General features: G+C 51.0%; 1 long non-coding RNA gene across 1 annotated transcript in view; it reads right to left on the reverse strand.

Annotated features, from left to right (window-relative positions):
• The window catches only part of LOC140407226 (uncharacterized), a 46095-nt gene extending 42975 nt beyond the window's left edge, over positions 1–3120 (reverse strand). The window contains exon 1 of the long non-coding RNA XR_011939542.1: positions 2999–3120. This is a non-coding gene — a long non-coding RNA (uncharacterized lncRNA). The remainder of the gene's footprint in view (positions 1–2998) is intronic.
• Positions 3121–8722: the final 5602 nt, after the last annotated feature.

Genomic DNA, 8722 nt, shown 5'->3' on the forward strand with positions numbered 1-8722 from the left:
TGTATCTAACCCCATGCTGTACCTGTCCTGGGAGTGTTTGATGGGGACAGTGCCGCGGGACCTTAACTCTGTATCTAACCCCGTGCTGTACCTGTCCTGGGTTTGTTTATGGGCACAGTGTAGAGGGAGCTTTACTCTCTATCTAACCCCGTGCTGTACCAGTTCTGGGAGTGTTTGATGGGGACAGTGTAGAGGGAGCTTTACTCTGTATCTAACCCCTGCTGTACCTGTCCTGGGAGTGTTTGATGGGGACAGTGTAGAGGGAGCTTTACTCTGTATCTAACCCCGTGCTGTACCTGTCCGTGGAGTGTTTGATGGGGACAGTGTAGAGGGAGCTTTACTCTGTACCTAACCCCGTGTGTACCTGTCCTGGGAGTGTTTGATGGGGACAGTGTAGAGGGAGCTTTACTCTCTATCTAACCCCGTGCTGTACCTGTCCTGGGAGTGTTTGATGGGGACTGTGTGGAGGGAGCGTTACTCTGTATCTAACCCCGTGCTGTACCTGTCCTGGGAGTGTTTGATGGGGACAGTGTAGAGGGAGCTTTACTCTGTATCTAACCCCGTGCTGTACCTGTCCTGGGAGTGTTTGATGGGGACTGTGTGGAGGGAGCGTTACTCTGTATCTAACCCCGTGCTGTACCTGTCCTGGGAGTGTTTGATGGGGACAGTGTAGAGGGAGCTTTACTCTGTATCTAACCCCGTGCTGTACCTGTCCTGGGAGTGTTTGATGGGGACAGTGTGGAGGGAGCGTTGCTCTGTATCTAACCCCGTGCTGTACCTGTCCTGGGAGTGTTTGATGGGGACAGTGTAGAGGGAGCTTTACTCTGTATCTAACCCCGTGCTGTACCTGTCCTGGGAGTGTTTGATGGGGACAGTGTAGAGAGAGCTTTACTCTGTATCTAACCCCGTGCTGTACCTGTCCTGGGAGTGTTTGATGGGGACAGTGTAGAGGGAGCTTTACTCTGTATCTAACCCCGTGCTGTACCTGTCCTGGGAGTGTTTGATGGGGACAGTGTAGAGGGAGCTTTACTCTGTATCTAACCCCGTGCTGTACCTGTCATGGGAGTGTTTGATGGGGACAGTGTAGAGGGAGCTTTACTCTGTATCTAACCCCGTGCTGTACCTGTCCTACGAGTGTTGGATGGGCACAGTGAAGAGGGAGCGTTACTCTGTATCTAACCCCATGCTGTACCTGTCCTGGGAGTGTTTGATGGGGACAGTGTAGAGGGAGCTTTACTCTGTATCTAACCCCGTGCTGTACCTGTCCTGGGAGTGTTTGATGGGGACAGTGCCGCGGGACCTTAACTCTGTATCTAACCCCGTGCTGTACCTGTCCTGGGTTTGTTTATGGGCACAGTGTAGAGGGAGCTTTACTCTGTATCTAACCCCGTGCTGTACCTGTCCTGTGAGTGTTTGATGGGGACAGTGTAGAGGGAGCTTTACTCTGTATCTAACCCCGTGCTGCACCTGTCCTGGGAGTGTTTGGTGGGGACAGTGTAGAGGGAGCTTTACTCTGTACCTAACCCCGTGTGTACCTGTCCTGGGAGTGTTTGATGGGGACAGTGTAGAGGGAGCTTTACTCTCTATCTAACCCCGTGCTGTACCTGTCCTGGGAGTGTTTGATGGGGACTGTGTGGAGGGAGCGTTAGTCTGTATCTAACCCCGTGCTGTACCTGTCCTGGGAGTGTTTGATGGGGTCAGTGTAGAGGGAGCTTTACTCTGTATCTAACCCCGTGCTGTACCTGTCCTGGGAGTGTTTGATGGGGACAGTGTAGAGGGAGCTTTACTCTCTATCTAACCCCGTGCTGTACCTGTCCTGGGAGTGTTTGATGGGGACTGTGTGGAGGGAGCGTTACTCTGTATCTAACCCCGTGCTGTACCTGTCCTACGAGTGTTGGATGGGCACAGTGTAGAGGGAGCTTTACTCTGTATCTAACCCCATGCTGTACCTGTCCTGGGAGTGTTGGATGGGCACAGTGTCGAGGGAGCTTTACTCTGTATCTAACCCCATGCTGTACCTGTCCTGGGAGTGTTTGATGGGGACAGTGTAGAGGGAGCTTTACTCTGTATCTAACCCCGTGCTGTACCTGTCCTGGGATTGTTTATGGGCACAGTGTAGAGGGAGCTTTACTCTGTATCTAACCCCGTGCTGTACCTGTCCTGTGAGTGTTTGATGGGGACAGTGTAGAGGGAGCTTTACTCTCTATCTAACCCCGTGCTGTACCTGTCCTGGGAGTGTTTGATGGGGACAGTGTAGAGGGAGCTTTACTCTGTATCTAACCCCATGCTGTACCTGTCCTGGGAGTGTATGATGGGGACAGTGTAGAGGGAGCTTTACTCTGTATCTCACCCCGTGGTGTCGCTGTCCTGGGAGTGTTTGATGGGGACAGTGTAGAGGGAGCTTTACTCAGTATCTAACCCTGTGCTGTACCTGTCCTGGGAGTGTTTGATGGGGACAGTGTAGAGGGAGTTTTACTCTGTATCTAACCCCGTGCTGTCCCTGTCCTGGGAGTGTTTGATCGGGACAGTGTAGAGGGAGCTTTACTCTGTATCTAACCCCGTGCTGTACCTGTCCTGGGAGTGTTTGATGGGGACAGTGTAGAGGGAGCTTTAGTCTGTATCTAACCCCGTGCTGTACCTGTCCTGGGAGTGTTTGATGGGGACAGTGTAGAGGGAGCTTTACTCTGTATCTAACACCCTGCTGTACCTGTCCTGGGAGTGTTTGATGGGGACAGTGTAGAGGGAGCTTTACTCTGTATCTAACCCCATGTGTACCTGTCCTGGGAGTGTTTGATGGGGACAGTGTAGAGGGAGCTTTACTCTGTATCTAACCCCGTGCTGTCCCTGTCCTGGGAGTGTTTGATGGGGACAGTGTAGGGGGAGCTTTACTCTGTATCTAACCCCGTGCTGTACCTGTCCTGGGAGTGTTTGATGGGGACAGTGTAGAGGGAGCTTTACTCTGTACCTAACCCCGTGTGTACCTGTCCTGGACACATACCTCGCATGCTGTCACTTGAGACTGTCTTGGTCCGTTTCCAGGGTGTTAAGTTTGGTTTCTGTGATGGAATGATGAACATGAGGAAAGCGATGAAAAGTACCACAGTGGCATCAGTGACGTACCTGAAATAAGGAAGAGTTATTTACGTCAGGTTTGTTGGAACTTACAGGTTTATGACAGGTGGATGAGAAATACAACTGGCCTGAGTCACTGAATCTAATGTGGAGCATTAAAGGGGCAAGAAAATGATCGATCTCCTGATCACTAACAGTATCTGTGACTGAAGTGTGGATTACAGGGGACGTGTGTTGATGAGTTCCACTCCGTGTGGGATATCTGTCCCAGAGCCACAGAGGAAACGTTCTGTTCCCACGCTCTGTACAATCTGCTTTTGCACCGGGAATGTTAATGGTCAAAGCTTCCAAAAGCACAGAAACATGAAGAGTTTGCCTCCCTGCTGGCCTCCAAGCACACACGTGGGTAGGGTCCTGGACAGCAGCCTGTGCATTGGCACAGTCCACAAGAGTAAGCCGGCCTCCAGAACAGAAACAGGCACAAAACAAAGATTGTTCCAAATTCATTCAGCCACCAGAGTTTTAGATTTTTTTTGTTTCACTTTGAACTTCATCGGACCGGGTCAATTTGACAGTCTCAGCCTCTGTCACTTCTTGTTTCAGTCCTGCTCTCCTAACCCTTCTCCGATTTCTGCGGGACCCTGGCGGAGCTCCATTTGGCAATCAGCGCCTCGGGCCCCAGCCTGCATGTCAATTAGACTCAAAAGAGGTAAAGACCGTGTGAACGAACAGCGACAGGCAGCACATTCTGGAACAAGGCACCGAGTCCAAATCAACCGAGTGTCCTTCCCGCTCAATAGAGGCTTTGACTGTTTTCTCCGGAATCTTTTTCCTGATTTCCCCCCATTGCCTCCAGAGAAAACTGGCTGAGGCTCAGCTTCACTGAGCACCAAGTTCGCAGACAAGATCGGCAATGAGCTCAGTGACCCCGTGACAGCCCACACAGCACTTCGCTGTGATCTCTCAACTGGATTCACACAAGAACAATGGCCACTTAGTTGACATGACAAGTGCCCAAGGTATTGAATCCCTATCTCAGATCGTGCCTCCAGCAGGAAGCGTGTGGGGGAAACTAAACATCATTATTGGTCATTTCATGGCTGCACCTGGGGCAGATTTTGGAGTGGATATCCTGTATTGGGCATCAAGTAACATTCATGCCACACAAATGCCAGGCAATGACCATCTCCAACAAGAGAGAAGTTCACCATCATCCCTTGGCATTCAATGGCATTGCCATCACTGAATCCGCCACTATCAATATTCTGGGGGTTACCATTGATCAGAAACTGAACTGGACTAGCCACATTAATATTGTAGCTACCAGGGCAGGTCATAGGCTAGGAATCCTGCGGCGGGTAACTCGCCTCCTGACCCTCCAAAGCCTGTCCACCATCTACAAGGCACAAGTCAGGAGTGAGATGGAATACTCTCGACTTGCCTGGGTGAGCGCAGCTCCAGCAACGCTCAAGAAGGTCCACACCATCCAGGACAAAGCAGCCCCGTTTAACTGACACCACACCCACTAACTTCAACATTCACTCCCTCCACCGCCGGTGTACACTGGCAGCCGCGTGCACCATCAAAAAATGCACTGCGGGAACTCACCAAGGCTCCTTCCGAACCCACGACCTCCACCACTTAGAAGGACAAGAGCAGCAGACACCTGCCCCCACCCGCCCCCTCCCCGCCCCCCAGGAACACCACCATATATCGTCTGTTCCCTCACTGTCGCTGGGTCAAAATCCCGGTACTCCCTCGCTAACAGCACTGTGGGTGTACCTACACCACGGGGGCTGCAGCGGTCTCGAGGGCAATCAGCGATGGGCAATAAATCCTGGCCTGGCCAGTGAAGCCCTCATCCTGGGAATGAATGGGAACAAAATGCCCTGGGTGCAAAGTGTGAGGCAGGCTGCAGACCCCGCCCCACCCCCACCACTGCCAGCAGAGAAGCAGACATCAGTTAGTTCTTAATACACAGCTTCAATTGTAGATAGCCAGTCACATCTGATCTCCTGCACATTCTGTCCCCGACACCCAGTCTTTGAGCTCAGTGATGCTGGTGTAAGATGCGTCCAGGGGTCACTCATTCATTTCCCACAACCTCTCTCTCTGGATCGTGTGACATTTGTGGCGGCCTGGTTATCAGGAATTCTCATTATTCTGGCCTTGTTGAGTTAACTCTTGTCCTTTATTTTTTCCCTTTTAATTTCCTCCACTCACTTGGTGTAAAGTACAGACCCTGGGCGGGATTCTCTGACCCCCCCGCCGGGTCGGAGAATCGCCGGGGGGCTGGCGTGAATCCCACCGGATATTCGGCAGGGGCGGGAATCGCGCCGCGCCGATTGGCGCCCCCCCCCCCCGGCGATTCTCCAGCCCGCGATGGGCCGAAGTCCCGCTGCTGGAATGCCTGACCCGCCGGCGAGAATCACACCACCTCTCTTACCGGCGGGACAAGGCGGCGCGGGCGGGCTCCGGGGTCCTGGGGGGGGCCGCGGGGCGATCTGGCCCCGGGGGGTGCCCTCACGGTGGCCTGGCCCGCGATCGGGGCCCACCGATCCGCGGGCGGGCCTGTGCCGTGGGGACACTCTTTTCCTTCCGCCTTCGCCATGGTCTCCTCTATAGCGGAGGCGGAAGAGACTCCCTCCACTGCGCACGCGCGGGGATGCCGTGAGTGGCCGCTTGCGCTCCCGCGCATACGCCGCACGGCAAAGTCATTTCCGCGCCAGCTGGCGGGGCACCAAAGGCCTAACCGACCTATATGTAGCCTCCTTATGACCTCCTCACAACTTACTTTCCTACTTATATTTGTGTCATCGGCAAATTTAGCAACCAAAACCTGTCCCATCATCCAAGTTATGTATAGTTGACGTCCCAGCATGGATCCCTGTGACACACCACTCATTACAGCTTGCCAAACAAAAGATGTCCCATTTATATCTGCTCTCTCGTTCGTATTAGCCAATCTTATATCCATGCTAATATGTTGCCCCTACCCAATGAACTTCTTTTTTCCCCCAATAACTTTTGATGTGGCACCTTATCAAATGTCTTCTGGAAACTAAGTACAGTGCATCTCCACTGGTTCCTCTTCATCCCCAGCATATGTTACTTTTTCAACCTCCGGCTACGCTGCTGCCTCACTGCGCCAGGGACCCGGGTTCAATTCCGGGTGACTGTCAGCGTGGAGTTTGCACGTTCTCCCCGTGTCTACGTGGGTTTCCTCCGGGTGCTCCGGTTTCTTCCCACAGTCAAAAAAGATGTGCAGGTTAGGTGGATTGGCCACGCTAAATTGCCCCTTAGTTTCCAAAGGTTGGTGGAGTTACAAGGATAGGGCGGGTGATTGCGCCTAGGTAGATGCTCTTTCAAAGGGTCAGTGCGGACTTGAAGAGCCGAATAACCTCCCTCTGTGCTGTAGGGATTCTATGAACAATTTAAATAAATGTTTAAACACGATTTCCCTTTCACAAAACCTGATAACCGGCCGATTACCTTGAATTGATTTTGATGCCCTGCTATAACATCTTTTATAATGGATTCTCACATTTTTCCTGTGACAGATGATGTTAGGGTAACTGGCCTATAGTTTCCTGCTGTCTATCTCCCTCTCCCTTTTTTCAATAAAAGGAGTCCCACTCACTATTTTCCAATCTAATAGAACCTTCCCCGAATATTGTAAATTTTGGGACCAATGTAGCAACTACCCCATTCGCCACTTCTTTCAAGACCCTAGCATGGCGTTCATCAGGAACTTGTCAACCCCAGCTCCAACAAATTACTCAGTACCATTTTCCTGGTGATGGTAACTTTCCTGAATTCCTCCCCCCCCCCACCCTTCTATTTCCTGATTTACAGCTATTTCTGGGATGTTACTTGTATCCTCCAAGAATAATCTTTAATAATAATCTTTATTGTCACAAGTAGGCTTACATTAACACTGCAATGAAGTTACTGTGAAAAGCCCCTAGTCGCCACACTCCACCACCTGTTTGGGTACACGGAGGGAGAATTCAGAATGTCCAAATCAAAGAACAAAGAAATGTACAGCACAGGAACAGGCCCTTCGGCCCTCCAAGCCCGTGCCGACCATGCTGCCCGACTAAACTACAATCTTCTACACTTCCTGGGTCCGTATCCTTCTATTCCCATCCTATTCATATATTTGTCACGATGCCCCTTAAATGTCCCTATCGTCCCTGCTTCCACTACCTCCTCCGGTAGCGAGTTCCAGGCACCCACTACCCTCTGCGTAAAAAACTTGCCTCGTACATCTACTCTAAACCTTGCCCCTCTCACCTTAAACCTATGCCCCCTAGTAATTGACCCCTCTACCCTGGGGAAAAGCCTCTGACTATCAACTCTGTCTATGCCCCTCATAATTTTGTATACCTCTATCAGGTCTCCCCTCAACCTCCTTCATTCCAGTGAGAACAAACCGAGGTTATTCAACCGCTCCTCATAGCTAATGCCCTCCATACCAGGCAACATCCTGGTAAATCTCTTCTGCACCCTCTCTAAAGCCTCCACATCCTTCTGGTAGTGTGGCGACCAGAATTGAACACTATACTCCAAGTGTGGCCTAACTAAGGTTCTATACAGCTGCAAATCCCCTAACAAGCACATCTTTCGGGACTTGTGGGAAGAAACCGGAGCACCCGGAGGAAACCTACGCAGACACGAGGAGAACGTGCAGACTCCGCACAGGCAGTGACCCAAGCCGGGAATCGAACCTGGGACCGACTAATGCAAGATAACTTCAATTCATCTGCCATCTCGGGCAGCACGGTAGCACAAGTGGCTAGCACTTTGGCTTCACAGAGCCAGGGTCCCAGGTTCGATTCCCCGCTGGGTCACTGTCTGTGCGGAGTCTGCACGCTCTCCCCGTGTGTGCGTGGGTTTCCTCCGGGTGCTCCGGTTTCCTCCCACAGTCCAAAGACGTGCAGGTTAGGTGGATTGGCCATGATAAATTACCCTTAGTGACCAAAAAGGTTAGATGGGGTTATTGAGTTACAGGGATAGGGTGGAAGTGAGGGTTTAAGTGGGTCGGTGCAGACTCGATGGGCTGAATGGCCTCCTTCTGCACTGTATGTTCTATTATTACTATTACTTCCCCAGGCTCACTTTATACAGGGCCAACGCTAACTTTGTTAACTCATTTCATTTTTAAAGACTATCTGTCTTTATATTTTCAGCTAGCTTTCTCTCCTTGTTAATCTTTTACTTGTTCTTTGCTTTTTGAATATTCTGTCCAATCTTCTGACCTGCCACCCATCTTTTTGCAATTATACGATTTCTCAAGTCTGATACGATCTTTAACTTTTTTAGTTAACCACAGATAGTGGGTTCTCCCCTTGAAATTTTTCTTGCTTGTAGGAATGTATCTATTTTTGTGTGTTCTGAAATATTCCCTTAAATGTTTGCCATTGCATCTCTATTGATCTATCCCTTAACCTAAATTGCCAGTTCACTTATGCTAGCTTTTTCATGCCTTCATGTTGCCCCGGCAACAGATTGGTTTCAGCTTTATTCTCCAAATCTGATCTTGGCTGGATTTCCCTGTTGAACAATGGGCTGTGTCTCTCCCAGAAACCCCTCCGAAGCTGTTACAACTCTCGCGTTCTCGCGCCTCACCGATGGGCTCCTGGTATTT

This window comes from Scyliorhinus torazame, unplaced genomic scaffold (assembly GCF_047496885.1).
Source record: "Scyliorhinus torazame isolate Kashiwa2021f unplaced genomic scaffold, sScyTor2.1 scaffold_1348, whole genome shotgun sequence".
NCBI classification, from domain to species: Eukaryota; Metazoa; Chordata; class Chondrichthyes; order Carcharhiniformes; family Scyliorhinidae; genus Scyliorhinus; species Scyliorhinus torazame.